Source organism: Solanum dulcamara, chromosome 12 (assembly GCF_947179165.1).
Source record: "Solanum dulcamara chromosome 12, daSolDulc1.2, whole genome shotgun sequence".
Lineage (NCBI taxonomy): Eukaryota > Viridiplantae > Streptophyta > Magnoliopsida > Solanales > Solanaceae > Solanum > Solanum dulcamara.
In genome coordinates this window covers 16,438,726-16,453,950 of record NC_077248.1, presented here as the reverse complement: position 1 = coordinate 16,453,950, position 15,225 = coordinate 16,438,726, and the positions used below count along the sequence as shown (strand labels likewise).

The window sequence follows — 15,225 nt, the reverse complement described above, 5'->3', positions numbered from 1 at the left end:
GTAAATACTTTGCACACTTTCAATGAATAGAACTTAATTTAGTAAATAATAGAATATCAATTTTACTGTATAATTAACAATCTAGATTAGATGCAAATGCACCATTGTTCCACAAGCCAGTCACGGTGTCAATCAAGGAGGTCCTTCACAAAATTGTTGAGAGAAAAGTCAATTTTGCAATATTACAGTCAAACAAGGCCAAACATTTCTTTAGCGTGGAAAGGAGTTATTTTGTGGAAATCCTAAAGAATAGATTGGCCGACAACATTGACTATTAATTACTGTTCAATGAGAGAGAGAATTGAGCTTGTGGCTTCTTTCAACGTACTATAGTAATTAGCTCAAAAATGTGAAAAGAAAAATAGCATTAACAAATCTTACATCCAACATCAAGAAAATAATTAAATATTATTTTATTCGTTTTATTTATTTATTAAATATTTTTTAATTTAAATTTTTTATTTATTAATTTTGAAAAATTAAGACTTCTTATTATATTCTTAATTTATTAATATTAATTTAATATGTCTGAAAAATATAATGATTAAATATGTTTAAAACTCTATTAATTAATAAAGATAAATAATAAATTCACTATATAAATTGTTATTTTTTTAATATTCATGTCAAATTAAAATTTGATAAATAAAAAGAAACGGAGGGAGTTTAACTCATGACTAACCCCTTGGACGCCAACTCCTCCACCCCTACCCTACCCCACCCCACAAAAAACCAAAAGTCAATAATAATCCAAAAAACAACATTGTCCAAATTGAAAAAATGTATCACGTGGTCGGTGATCACATTAATATTATAAATATTTATAGTCAAATTTTGAAAGTCTTCTACTCCGCGTCTCAAAATAAATATTATTTTAATAAAAATTGTGTTGATTAAAAAATTAATAAATAGTATAAGCAAATTTCATAAATAATCATTATAATAAACTTAATTAGGTTTCTTAACTATAATTTGCATATTTACGGATTGCATCTATAGTTAAAATTGCCTCATTTATATAATTTATGGGTTTGTATAATTCGCGGATAATTGAGGTATTTTTGTATAATTCAAAATAACGAATTTATATTAACACAAACATCTGAACTTTAAACAGATATACAAATTATATTATAAAAATTTACATTATACAAAAGTTATATAAGTTATATTATACAAATTTTGAATTATATAAATGTGCAAATTATACAAATTCGAATCGTAATTAACACTAAATATTAGTTGCGAATTATAAATTAGCTAAACTATAATTATATAACTAATTAACTAGTATATGTTTGTTATTCACGTAATTTTTTGTAGTACAATATATAGTTTTAAAAACTAACTTTATTTAATAAAGGTCTTTTCAAATTGAACGCTAGAAAGGAAACGGAGGTATAGTTGGAAAAATATAGTAATTTTTGTATCGAATTTCTAAAGGTGACAATTATTTTAGAATAAAAGTTTATTAAAATAATATTTATTTTGAGACGAAAAAAGTAACTGCATAAGCAATATAGAAATTTTTTTCCATAAAAAAATCATTAAATTTCATATCAATTCTAAGTATATCACAAAGATCATATAATTTTTTTGGATGAAGATGTGAAAGGCCTAATAGGTTATTATTATAACTGAACTGTTATATATATTATCGCGCAAGCGAAGCTGGAAAATGGACCGCAGCGCAACGACTAGGACATAGACTACGTACAGGGTAGTACTCTTGGAAAGATAGAATATCACCACGTGAATATAACATCACATGTTGGGGGATGTTGTAACACCCCAATTTTTTTTCCGCCAAGACTCGAACCATTCTTCATGTGCGTGTAGGATCGAACTCGGTGACTTCTAGTTGTATATATGAGTTAGGATCAATTCCTAAGTATTTGAAGTGTATTAGATGTGTTTTAGGGTCATAAGGGATCTCTAACACCAAGCCGAGTCCAAAGGATTTCTATCGGCTAAGTGTTAGTATGAGTTCGTATAAGGGTCAACTTCAAATGACCATATCTCCTAGAATATAATGAATTAGGCGGCCTATGATGTATCAAATTAAAGGTCTTTGAGTCTTCTTTCCAACGCCACAAAGATTGTATTTTTTGGAGTTCGGAGTAAAACATTATGCCCAGTCAACCAGAGAGGTGCGCGAGAAGTCCGTGACGCGGACCTGTCGCGAACTTGGCCAGTTTTTCCATATTTTAGTAAGGGCAACTTGGACCATTCCCTATTATATATATACGATCTTGGACTCATTTTTAGGGATATATTTTGCCCCCATATCAGTTTCTAAGGAGTTTTTCTCTCCAAAAACATCCAAGAACATTGAGAGCAAGAATTGGAGAAAAGAAGAAGAGTTAGGATTCAAGTTCTTCAAGTAAGGCAATCAAATCCTTGATTTTTTCTTCAATTCAGGTATGTAAGGCTAACCTAAAATATGGACTGAGTTCTTCCATATGCCTCATAGATGTGTTGGATGGAAATTGTGAAAGACTTGAACCTTCTATGAATGTTTTCTTGAATTTTTCCTAAACTCTAGAATATTTTTACATACTATTAATTGATTGATGATTTTCATGACTTGAATAATTACTTTTCATATTTTATTTCATAAACCATACATACATATTGACTGAAAATGATTATGTATATGTATTGATTGGAATAAAAAGAAGGGATTGGGATAGCTATGAATGTGAATGGCATAAATAGGAACGAAACCTTGGTGGAGCTAGAATGTCCTTTGTGTCTCTATAAATTGAACATAGAATTAAATAAGAATTTTGGATCAAGATGTTTGATGATGATGTAAATGATGTTTAGTTTTAAAAAGGTTAAATGATTGATGAAGAGGTAATGTTGATGATGATGTTTTGAGATAAAATGGATTGGAGTCTAATGTGACTACATGATATGATTTGCATAATTTAATTTGATTGGAGTCAAAAAGTTTTTACGGGAACAGACCCTACACGAGGCTTCCACCTCTCGTGCACAGCCGGGGGTTGAGCCGCACACCCCCAAGCCTTATTATACATAAAACAGAAAAATACACGGAGGGGAACATAAACCTAACATCCAATCCTATGGTGGTTCATAAGTCGGCCATCCTACTAAGGTCAGCCAACTCATCCCCGATACAAGCACATAAAAAGGAAACCTACAAAATATGCACCTAAAGAAGAGGACTCCTCTCGATACAAAGAAATTAGGAAAGCATAAATAAGGAAGACTCGCCCTTTACATAAAATAAAGGAAAAATCTAAATAAAACTAGGGATGAATCCTTATAAAATCTATATACAACAAAATTTTAGCGTCAACGGGGATCATCAAATAACATGGCTAAAAATATAACATGGAGACAAACACTGCAATTGGGCGCTCAATCCAATGCTGCAACACAAGTAGTACATCATGGAGGTTTCTTAATCCTTTTGGTCTTCCTCCGTCTAAAGCTAGGTAGGCCGGCTCTATCTAGCATGTAGTATCCTCGTGTACCCCGAGGTAGCTGCTAGAGGGTGGTGTAGTGTCCTGGAGTGGTAAGAGTGTGACTGTGCTTGGAGAGAGCATCCGCAGTGAAGTTTGCCTCCCTGTATATATGCCTGCAAGAAAAGAAAACAAATAATTCGGAAATAACAACAAGGTCATGAGTTACCCGGTGAAGGCTCTACGGAGGTTTCGTCTAATGATTGATCCATTTAGTGATCAACTCCGAGTCGACTTCTAGGATAACGTGCTGAAAGCCCTGTTGAATGCACCATTTAAGCCCATAAACTACCGCCTCTAGTTCGGCTTGATTGTTGGTTCCCTCCCCTAACGGTATGGCATAGGCGAAGATGAATCTACCCATATGATCTCTTAAGATGCCACCCCCCCAATTGCCCCTGGATTACCAAACGCGCTTCCGTCAGTGTTCAGCTTAACGAAACTGAGTTGTGGCTTAGTCCACGAGACTTGGGTGATCTTTATTTCATGAGCACACTTATCTATGTAGAAAATAGTGTGGATCCAGTTTGAAGGCCAATGGATATAGGGGTACACGACTCTAAGTAGATTAGAGATGTCTTTGAAAACGGCAAATTTCACTCTCGCCAGGCTAGAAATCTTTCCCCCGTATTTGCTCGTGCACCTATTCTTCCATAAATTCCAACATATAAATATTGGGGTGGAGTGAAGGATAAGTTTGTGAGCTTCTGTGCGGTACTTGTGAAGCCACCAGCTCATAACAAGAGGTTTGAGGGGTGTGGCTTCATGTTTTATGCCTAGGGAGTCAGAGAAGTAGCGCCAAATATTCATAGCAAAGTGGCCCGTGTTGAAAATGTGCTCTATGGTGTCCGGACCTGGGCTGTGGAAGCAATAGCATGGAGTGGAAACATGATCGAATGCAATGATCTTTTCCTCCGTTGGCAGCTTGCCTCTAAAAGCCCTCCACAGCAAAAAAGAGCATTTAAAGGGGATGTTTTTGTGCCAAGTGTAATGGTCGGAAAGTGTCTTGGTCCTATATTCCCTCACAAGCTGCCATGCCGAGGAGCATGTGAAGTTCCCATTGGTATTCAGCTTCCAAATGGCCTGGTCCGGTGTGTTTCCTTGCAGCTGAAGTGTGGAAGAAGTGATGAGAGGAACGAGTTGCGCTGGTGCCAACTGATTTAGCATATCGATGTTCCATTGCCCATCTATAAGAAAATCAGCCACCCTAGCATTGCTTGCTCTTCTCAACTCCTGCCTATAGTTGGCTAAGGATCCGATACCTAGCCAATCATCCCACCAAAAACAATATGAACTTGAGTGAATCCTCCATTGAATGTGAGGCTCGGCAATGTGTTTTTTGTGCATCATGTGTTTCCACACAAGCGACTAGCCAGAATGGAATTTTTTGATCATGGGGTTGGCTCTTTGACAGTATTTGGCTCTAAGGAACTCACCCCACAACGTTGGTTTAGCTCTAAAGATCCACCATTGCTTTAACTGGAGAGATTTGCACACATCTATAGTTCTCCTTAACCCAATACCTCCTTCGTCATAAGGGTAACAAAGTTTTTTCCATGAAGCCCAATGGTATTTTTTCTTGTTATCCTTCCACCCCTAGAAAAAATCAGCGGCGACTCTCTCAATCTGTTTGAGAGTGGTATGAGGGGGAGTAATGGCCGAAAGAAGGTAAATGGGGAGCGACTGAAGTACGTATCTCACGAGTGTAGCTCTACCCCCGTAGCTGAGGATTTTAGAGTGCCACCCTCTAATTCTGTTGACAACCTTAGAGACCATATCCGTGTAGTACATGACTATCTGCCTGCCAATGTACAGAGGGCATCCTAAGTAGGTAATGGGACTATGCTTCTGAGTGAAACCCGTAACCTGTTTCACCATTTCCACATTGTTTTGGAGCGCACTGGGATGCATCATGAAGTGGCTCTTATTCTTGTTTATAAGCTGCCCCGATGTCTTTTCATACAGAGTTAAGGTCTTCATGATAATCTGAAGAATTTCCCTCCTTCTGGAGGAAAAGATGATAATGTCATCCACAAAACTCAAATGATTAATCTGTGGGCCTCTTTTCGCCATATGAAAACCACGGTAGAAGTGGTAACTATGAAGACTATTCAACATTCTTGATAGCACCTCCGCTCCCAAAATAAATAAGGCGGGAGAAAGAGGATCACCCTGTTTGAGCCCTCTGGTGGAGTGGAAAAAACCATGTCTAGACCCATTAACGATAACAGAGTACCAGTTGTTAGAAATGATTCGCCAAATCATATCAATAAAGGTCTCACCGAAGCCCATCCTTCTCAGTACCAGACAAGTATAGGACCAGGAGACTCTATCATATGCTTTGGCCATGTCTAACTTGATAACCACGTTGTCGCCAATAATAGGCTTTCGGATATCGTGGATAATCTCCTATGCTAGCATGATATTTTCAGAGATGCTTTTTCCTTTTACAAACCCGGACTGATTGGGAGAAATAAGACCGAGAATTGGAGCAAGCCTGAGGCAAATGAGTTTTGATATGATCTTATTGGTGAAGTTACTGAGACTAATGGGTCTATAGTCAGAGAGTGTGTTGGGGTGATATACCTTTGGGAGCAGGATCAAACAGGCATGAGGAAAGAACTTAGGTATAGCATACCCCCCCAAAGAAAGAAGTAACCACTGCTAGTAGGTCTTCCGAAATAATCTCCCAACAAGCTTGGAAGAATTTTCCATTCATACCATCTGGACCAGCTGCAGAATTAGGATTCATGGAGAAGACCACCTGTTTCAACTTCTCTATGGTAGGCGTGGCTTGAAGGTTTTCATTCTGAGCATCTGTGATCATTCTAGGAACGTAATTCAAGATGTTCTCCGGAATCGGAGACTCATCGCCTGTAAATATTTTCTAAAAATGATCGCATGCTGCTCTAGTAATGTGTTCGTCGCCTTAAATCCAATCCCCCTCTTCGTTGGTAACCTTGTGAATGAACAGTCTCCTTCTCCTACCATGGATTAGAGCATGGAAATACTTGGTGTTAGCATCTCCATCCTTGAACCAATGTAGCTGACTTTTTTGTTTGAGAATGTTCTCTTCAATTTTAAGAAATCTGATGTATTCGGCGTTGAGTGCATGCAATTGAATCCTGTTCTCTTCATTATTGGACACTATCAGATCTTCTTCGGCACTTTTCACCAATTCTTCATATTTCTTAACCTTGGCAAAAATGTCGCCGAATTCCACTCGCGACCATTTGCTAAGGGTGGAGGAAAGTCTTTTCATTTTTTGGTGGAAGGACAATATTGGATTCCCTGTCATGGGTGTGCCCCAGCAGGACTCTATAGTTTCGAGAAAAGTAGGGTTATCCACCCAACAATTTAGGAATTTAAAATATTTAATCACGGAATCCTGCCTAGCATTCATCTCTATTAGTAAAGGGTTATGGTCAGAACCAGTAGAGGGAAGATGGGTAATTGAAGTGTGAGGCATAACGGCTAACCAATTATCGGACACCATAGCTCTATCGAGTCGCTTCCAAATTCTTTTATGCATATCTCGTTGATTACACCAAGAGTAGTCTGAGCCATGATACCCTAAATCTGTAAGGGCACAAGCTTCAATAACGCTAATAAACTCGAAGCTTTTTCGCATGTTATAAGGGATTCCACCTAGTTTCTCATTAGTGGAGGTAATGACATTGAAGTCTCCAACTGTGCACCAAGGAAGGTTAGTGGGAGCGTGGTGAAGGAGCCTATCCCAGAGCGGCCTTCTAAGAGTATCTTTGCATTTTCCATAAACAAATGTCATAAGAAATGCATTTTGATGCTCTACGTGTTTCACCTCGCAAGTGATCTGTTGGTCGTCAACATCAATAACTTTACAATCGACATCTTGAGTCCAGAAGATCCAAATCTTGCCATTATTGGAGTCATATGAGGATCTTGAGTATAGATGATTGTTTGAGAAGGAGTTTTAATAATGATTTGTGAACGTTTTTGAATAAATTATTTATGCACTATTTTGAGTTTAAAAATAATTATTTTCATCTTTGATTTAGAAAGAGTTGAAGCATGATTTGAGTTTGATAAGTCTCTTAATTATTATTTTGAGCATGAGTATTTTGAATATAAACGAGTTGAGCATTTTTACATTAAAATGTCTATTTTGAGTTGAGTTAAGGAGTAAAAATTATATTTTAAATACATTTAATATTTACTGCATGATTTAGTTGAAAGCGTGTATTAAATGAAAACATTAATGATTGTTGACTTGGAGTCCTGATGAGTCATGAATGAGTCTTGAAAGGATTGTCAAATTAAATGAAGTGATGATTGGAATTGATTGAGTTTTGAAAGAAGGCTCCATGAGACCAGATTGATTGAGTTTTGAAAAAAGACCAATGAGACTAAATGAGTTGATTTGAAACTAAGTCCAAAGAGACTTAATGAGTATTTTGAGTATTTTACTCACTTGATAGATATGCGCATATTGAGTTTTGGAAGGAGTATTGAGCACTGAATTGGGTAAGAGTATAGTCCATACTCGAATCCCATGAACTACGCAGCTAACATAGGAAGGGATTATACAGTTAAAGTCGGATGTTTCCCTATTTTATTGTCCTGAAATGATAGAACGTGATTGATTGATATCCATGATTGGTTGATTACTTCATACCCTGTCAAAGTATGGATGAACGTGGCAATAATGTTGGCTTGTTGTACATCACTGGTTCATAGGTGATATTTGTCGGTTAGAGAAACTCCCAAATTGAGTGGATTGTGCATGATATGATTGGTTTGATTGTAATTGTAGATGATTGGATCAAATTGTAAAACATTGCTAAATTCTAATTTTCATATCTAATGAGTTGAGTCCTTTGACTTTATTATTGAATTGATTATATATGATTGGATTGGATTGGATGATATGTGATTGGATTGTATACGATTGGATCAAATTATATATAATTGGATTGGATCAAATTGTATATGATTGGATTGGATTGGATTGGATTGGATGGTATGTGATTGAATTGTATATGATTAGATTGGATTAAATTGTAAATGATTAGACTAAATTGGATTGTACATGATTGGATTGGATTGTATATGATTGGTCTTTGTGTAAACTGTATTCTTAGTTTAGACTTATGACGCCTTGATTGAGTATTTCTTATCTTTCTAACTTAAGATATTTGAATCGATATTATTCTATCTTGACGCATGTTTCATTCTGCCATTTTACATACTCGTACATTCCATATACTGACGCCATTTGGGCTGCATCATTTCATAATGCAGAGACATATTTAAGAGATTATCAATAGGTGCACCATTGTGGATCTATTCACACTCAGCATATTGGTGAATCCTCCCCTACATTCGGAAGATACCTCTTATATTATTCTTGCGTTGAGTTTAATTTTTTCATTCTGATTTGAGGTAGCCATGAACCTGTCATTGGCACCAATTAGATAGTAGTGATAGATGCTTCATAGACTAGATAGTGATGGGTTGATTGAGTATTTTATTTTCTTGAATTGTTCTTGTCAGACTATTTAATGACATAGATTGGAGCTTGATTTGTTGGACCATGGCCTTTCTTCCTTGAGCTAGGTTGTTGATTGGAATTTTCCAACTAATTATCTCTTTATTTTAAGTCTTCTACTGATTGAATGAATGAACGGATGTGTGATCAGGTCAAGTGGTTTGCTTGGGAGCAATTAATGGTTTCTGAGTGCCGTCCATGTCTAGGGTACCCTCCCGAGGTATGACAAACTTGGTATCAAAGCACAGAGTTTAGGAGTCTTAGGGAGTCTATGAAGTTATGTCTAGTAGAGTCGTACTTACAGGTGTGTTGTGCACCACACTTATAATCAGAAGGCTATAAGACATTAAGAATTATTTCACTTCTTTCATATTCTGAGTTCGTGCGATAGAGTGTAACTCTATGAAAGTTCCTTTTTAATTTGTGCGTTGCTCAAATCTATTCGACTAACCTTATACGCAAGGTGGTTGGAATAGTCAAGCTCAGATTCTTATTGATGAGTTACTTTCAGATAAAGTCTTGAGAATGTAAAGAGGCTACACAAGACTTGAGAGGAGCCGATTAATGTGCTTAAGTCTATTGATTTGAAAGAATGCACTCTTATTCATATAGATCGTGCATTGAGCCTGAGCAAGATGTATCCTAGAATCTCATCTCTAAATCTTGGTTCAAATGTTATCTTTGAGATATATTTATTATGGTTGGAGGGGTAGGTGGTTTAGGAATCATGTTAGAGTGCTAGAGATCTAGGGATCTTGGTATGATGCTGTAGAGGATTTAGAGGGAAGTTGTGTATCTAAATGATAAGTGTCACCATTCGATGGAATGTGATTTCAGGCATGGTGAGCTATGATTCGTAGAATGATCCTAGAGTTAGAAAGAGAAAGTTGGAGGAGTAGAACTCAAATAGTGAGAATGGTGTCATGTTTTGACACATACTTGGATCGGGATTCACATTCCGTTATAAAGTTGATTATTTGTAGGTCCCCTGAGAGGACCTTTGTGTGAAATTATAGCATGTGGAAGACATTGAGTTATTATATTAAAATGTTGTTGACTTATTCTGTATATGTATATGCTTATTGTGTCGGATTTACTTGTCTATGATCCACTTATTGGCTAACCGCGTGATCTTACCAGTACACCATTATCTTTTGTGTATCGATACTACACTTGCTCTTTCTTTTTGTTGAGTACAGGACATATTCAGTTGGTTGCAGAGAGACCTCGTTGAAACGAGTTATCATGTCTTCGAGTTCAAGGGTTAGCTGTTCCTTCAGACTATCATGGACTCTACCGTTATTCTAGTCCTTTTCATTTCTAGGATTAGGTGATTAAACAAGGTTTCTATTTATTACTGATTTCTATTTGAAGTTGTACTTTTGTTCTAGACTTGTTCAGTTCTAGACTTGTTAGTTTAGAGTTTTGGTACTATGACTTTCAGTTCCTAGGGGTATTTAATTTCGCATATTTAAGCTTTTGTACCTATTACGATTATTGTTGTTGGGCTATTAAATAGTTCTCTCTCTGAAATAAGTATTGTGGGTGCCAGTCACGGCGGGTTGGGGTCGTAACAAAGTTGGTATTAGATTTTGGGTTTGTTGATCTCGTCGTAGCAAAATAAGTCTAGTAGAGTTTTGCAAAAAGGTACGGAGACGTTTGTACTTTTTTTGAGAGGCTACAGGATTTTAGAAAAAGTTTCACTGTCTTCCCTTTTTTATGCTATAACTTGATTCCAATTGGTATCTGATGATCCAAATTGGTATCTAATCACTTTTACTCTCTTTTCCGCAGATGGTTAACATATTTTATAATGGTGTCAGACTAGTAGCTCTAGTTGGGCCTGAAGAAGAGCCAGTCGTTCGAGGGCGTGGAAAAGGGAGAGGCCAAACAGTGGTGGAGGGCCTATGTGGAGTGTCGTTCTTCTGTGTTGCCCCTAAGCACTTGGGTTTAGTTCCATGCTCTATTTTTAGTAAAGTATGTGCCCCATACCTTGAGGGATAGGAACAAGGATAAGTTTATGGCCCTTGAGCAGAGAGGGATATCAATGACTGCTTATGAGGCCAAATTTTAGGCACTGTCCAGGTACGCTACTCAGCTGGTCACTACTGAGGAGGAGAGGATCAGGTTGTTCATGAAGGGGTTGGACCCCGAGTTGCAAATACTTTCTGTTCATATGACTTCTTCTGGTAGGAGCTTCAATGAGGTCACGGATTTTGTTAAGAAAACTAAAGGTGTGAGGAAGGAAGGGCAAGCCTAGGCTTTAGCTAAAAGGCCCAAGAGTGGAAGTAACTTTCAGAGATCCTATTCTAGAGGATCAGGTAGGCCGGTGATTGCTGCCCAACCAATTCAGTCAGCACTGCCCACTTCCACTAGCAGTTTTTCAGGTACTCTATAGCAGTATCAGGCCCATGCGGGCTAGGAAGCAATATTTCTAAGTAGCCGCCCATCTTTTAATCATGACTGTTTTAACTAAGGAGAGACGGTCCATATGTAGAGAGAGTGCCTCTACCCCCGTGGGATAATTTGAACCTCCCAATAGACTAGAGTAGTGATCCCAGCAGTTGGAGGGAATGGTGGCAGAGGGCGTCCACAAAGTGGGCGAGGAAATCTAAGAGGTCGTGGGGGCCGGGGAAGTAGTAGTGCAGGTCAGGGAACAGTCTATCCTGATAGAGAGGTGGTCCATCAGGATGATTGGGCTTAGTTTTATGCATTCCCAGGGAAGATCGAGGTAGAGGCATTTGACGTAGTTATCACGGGTACTATTTTTATTTATGACCGGATGACTACTGTTTTATTTGATCTGAGTTCCACTTATTCCTATGTGTATGTAAGATATGCTTTGGGTTTTGATGCATTGTGTGATATATTGGATGCCTTTGTTCATGTTTCTACCCCTATCGGAGAGTCAATCGCAGTCACCAATGTGTATCATTCTTATTCTGTTGTGTTTATGGGATACCAGACTTGGGTTGACTTAGTGATCCTAGACATGACATATTTTGATGTGATCTTAGGCATGACTTGGTTGTCTCTCTACTTTGCTTTACTTAATTACAATGTAAAGACTGTGGCTCTAGAGATCCCGAAGGGGGAGAGGATAGAGTGGGAAGGGATGTACAAGCCTAAGCCAGCTAAGGTCATATCCTTTCTCTATTCTAGAAAATGGTGGGGTAGGGTTGTTTGGCCTATTTGGCCCATATCCAAAATGTGGAGGTAGAGTCTCCTTCTATTGAGTCTATTCCAGTAGTGTGTGAGTTTTTGGAAGTTTTTCCTTCAGACTTGCCTGGTATGCCTCCTGATCAAGACATAGACTTCTACATTGATTTAGAATTGGATACTCATCTAATTTCCATTCCTCCATACCATATGGCTCCAGTAGAGTTGAGAGAGATTAAGGCTCAAATTTAGGAGCTTCTTGATAAGGGCTTCATTTGTCCTAGTGCTTTCCTTTAGGGGGCTCCGGTGTTGTTTGTCAAGGAGAAGGATGGTAGTATGGGAATGTTCATTGACTATCAACAGTTGAATAAGGTCACCATCAGAAATAAATACCCGTTGCCTCATATTGATGACTTGTTTGACTAGTTGCAAGGTGCTTCAGTCTTCTCAAAGATTGATCTCAGGCCTGGGTATCATCTGTTGAAAATTTGACCTGAGGGTGTGCCCAAAATAGCTTTTAGGACCATGTATAAGCACTATGAATTTTTAGTAATGTCCTTTGCTTGGACCAGTGCACCTGCAGCCTTCATGAATTTGATGAATGGGGTGTTCAAACCATTCCTGAATTTGTTTGTGATAGTGTTTATAAATGATATATTGGTGTATTCCAAAAGTGAACAGGAATATACAGATCATCTTCGAATTGTGTTGGGAGATTTGGGAAGACAAAGGTTGTATGCAAAATTGTCTAAGTGTGAATTTTGGCTGCTTTAATTGCCTTTTTAGGCCATGTTGTTTCAAAAGAAGGAGTAATGGTGGAATCACAAAAGATTGAGGAAATTAAGAATTGGGCTAGGCTTAGTTCTGTGACAGAGATTAGAAGTTTTGTGGGACTGGCCAGTTACTATTGACGGTTCGTGAAAAACTTTACTTCTATTGCAACCCACTTGACCAGGTTTACTAAAAAGGAAGTACCATTCGAGTGGACTGACAAATGTGAAGAGACATTCTAAAAACTCAAAACTCTCCTAACCACAACACCAATTTTGACCCTATCGGTCGAAGGTAAAGATTTTATTATTTATTATGATGCTTCACATTTCGATTTGGGTATTGTGTTGATGTAGGATAAGAATATTGTAGCGTATGCTTAGCGGCAATTAAAGATGCATGAGGGGAACTAACCGACTTATGACTTAGAGTTAGCAGCAGTAGTATTTGCACTAAAAATCTAGAGACATTATTTTTACAGTGTAAAGTGTGAGGTTTTTACTAATCACCGCAGCTTACATCACGTGTTCACCTAGAAGGACTTGAATTTGAGACAACAAAGGTGGATGGAGTTGCTCAAGGACTATGATGTCACTATCCAATACTATCCAGGCAAGGCTAATGTGGTAGTAGATGCATTGAGCCGGAAGCTAGTGAGCATGGGCAGTTTAGCTTGTTTGGGGGCCCTTAAGCGTCCCCTAGCTAGAAACATTTAGGCCTTAGAGGCCAGATTCATAAGGCTAGGCATCTCAGAGAAAGGTGGGATAATAGCCGGAGTTAATATAAGACCCACTTTCATAGAAGAGATCAAGACTAAGAAGTTTGAGGGTGTATACTTAAATAAAATTAGAGGGAAAATGTTGATAGGCAAGGCTCCAAAGTCAACACTATATGTAAGAGGGGTTCTCCATTTTAGGGAAAGAATTTGTGTTCCCTGGGAAGATGGACTAATTCAAAAGATCCTATTTGAATCTCATGGTTCATGATACTCTATTCACCCTGGAGTGACTAAGATGTATCAAGACTTGAAATGGCAATATTGGTGGCCGGGTATGAAGAAAGACATAGCTGAATATGTAGCCAAGTGTTAGAGCTGCCAACAGGTGAAATATGAGCACCAAAGACCTACAGGTTTTTTTACAAAGAATGCCCATTCCTGAATGGAAGTGGGAGAGAATATCCATGAATTTCGTGGTGGGACTTCCTAAGACTTTGGGAAAGCATGACTCTATTTGGGTGGTGGTTGACAATTTAATGAAGTCAGCACACTTCATTCCGAATAGAGTGGATTACAATGCACAACAGTTAGTCAGAATATATGTGAAGAAGATAGTAAGGCTGCACGGGGTGCCCCTTTCCATCATTTTAGACCGTGGTACGCAGTTCACTTACAAATTTTGGGGTAAGTTATATGAAGAGTTGGGTACTCAACTCACTTTCAGCACAAATTTCCATCCACAGAACGATGGGCTATCAGAAAGGACTATCCAAGTGCTGGAAGATAAGTTGAGGGCATGTATGATAGACTTCGGGGGACATTGTACAAGTTTTTGCCCTTGTATGAGTTCTCCTACAATAGTAGCTACCATGCTAGTATTGATATGGCACCATCCGAAGCCAGGTATGGAAGGGGATGTAGGTCCCCCATAGGGTGGTTTGAAGCTGGGGAAGTAGAGCCATTGGGGGTTGACTTAGTAAGGGATGCTCGAGATAAGGTAAAAAGCATCCAAGCTAAGCTTCTAGAGGCTTAAAGTCATCAGAAGGAGTATGCTGACATTCGAGGCTGGTGAGAAAGCCCTTCTAAAAGTATCACTTATTAAATGGGTGATGAGGTTTGGCAAGAAAGGTAAACTCATCCCTCACTATATTTGTCCTTTTGAAATTCTTGATTGTGTAGGACTAGTGGTGTATAGGTTGGACTTACCACCTAGCTTGTCTAGGGTACATCCGGTGTTCCATGTGTCTTTGTTGAAAAAGTATCATGGGGATGGGGACTACATCATTAAATAAGACTCGGTATTATTAGACAAGGAACTTCAGTATGAGGAAGAGCCAGTTGTAATTCTTGATTGTGACATTCGAAAATTGAGAACTAAGGAGATCAATATGGTTAAAGTGCAATGGAAACATCGTTCGGTAGAGAAAGCTACTTGGGATACTAAGAAAGACATGTGAGACAAGTATCCTCAACTATTCGACAAAACATGTACTACTCTATCTTTACTTTAGCCCTATTTTCCTTGGTTAGTCACTCGGGGTCGAGTGATGGGTAAA

At 38.1% G+C, this 15,225-nt stretch overlaps 1 pseudogene; it reads left to right on the top strand.

Annotated features, from left to right (window-relative positions):
* Window positions 1-10,815: 10,815 nt before the first annotated feature.
* LOC129875644 (uncharacterized) lies at window positions 10,816-14,601 on the top strand (annotated as a pseudogene).
* Window positions 14,602-15,225: the final 624 nt, after the last annotated feature.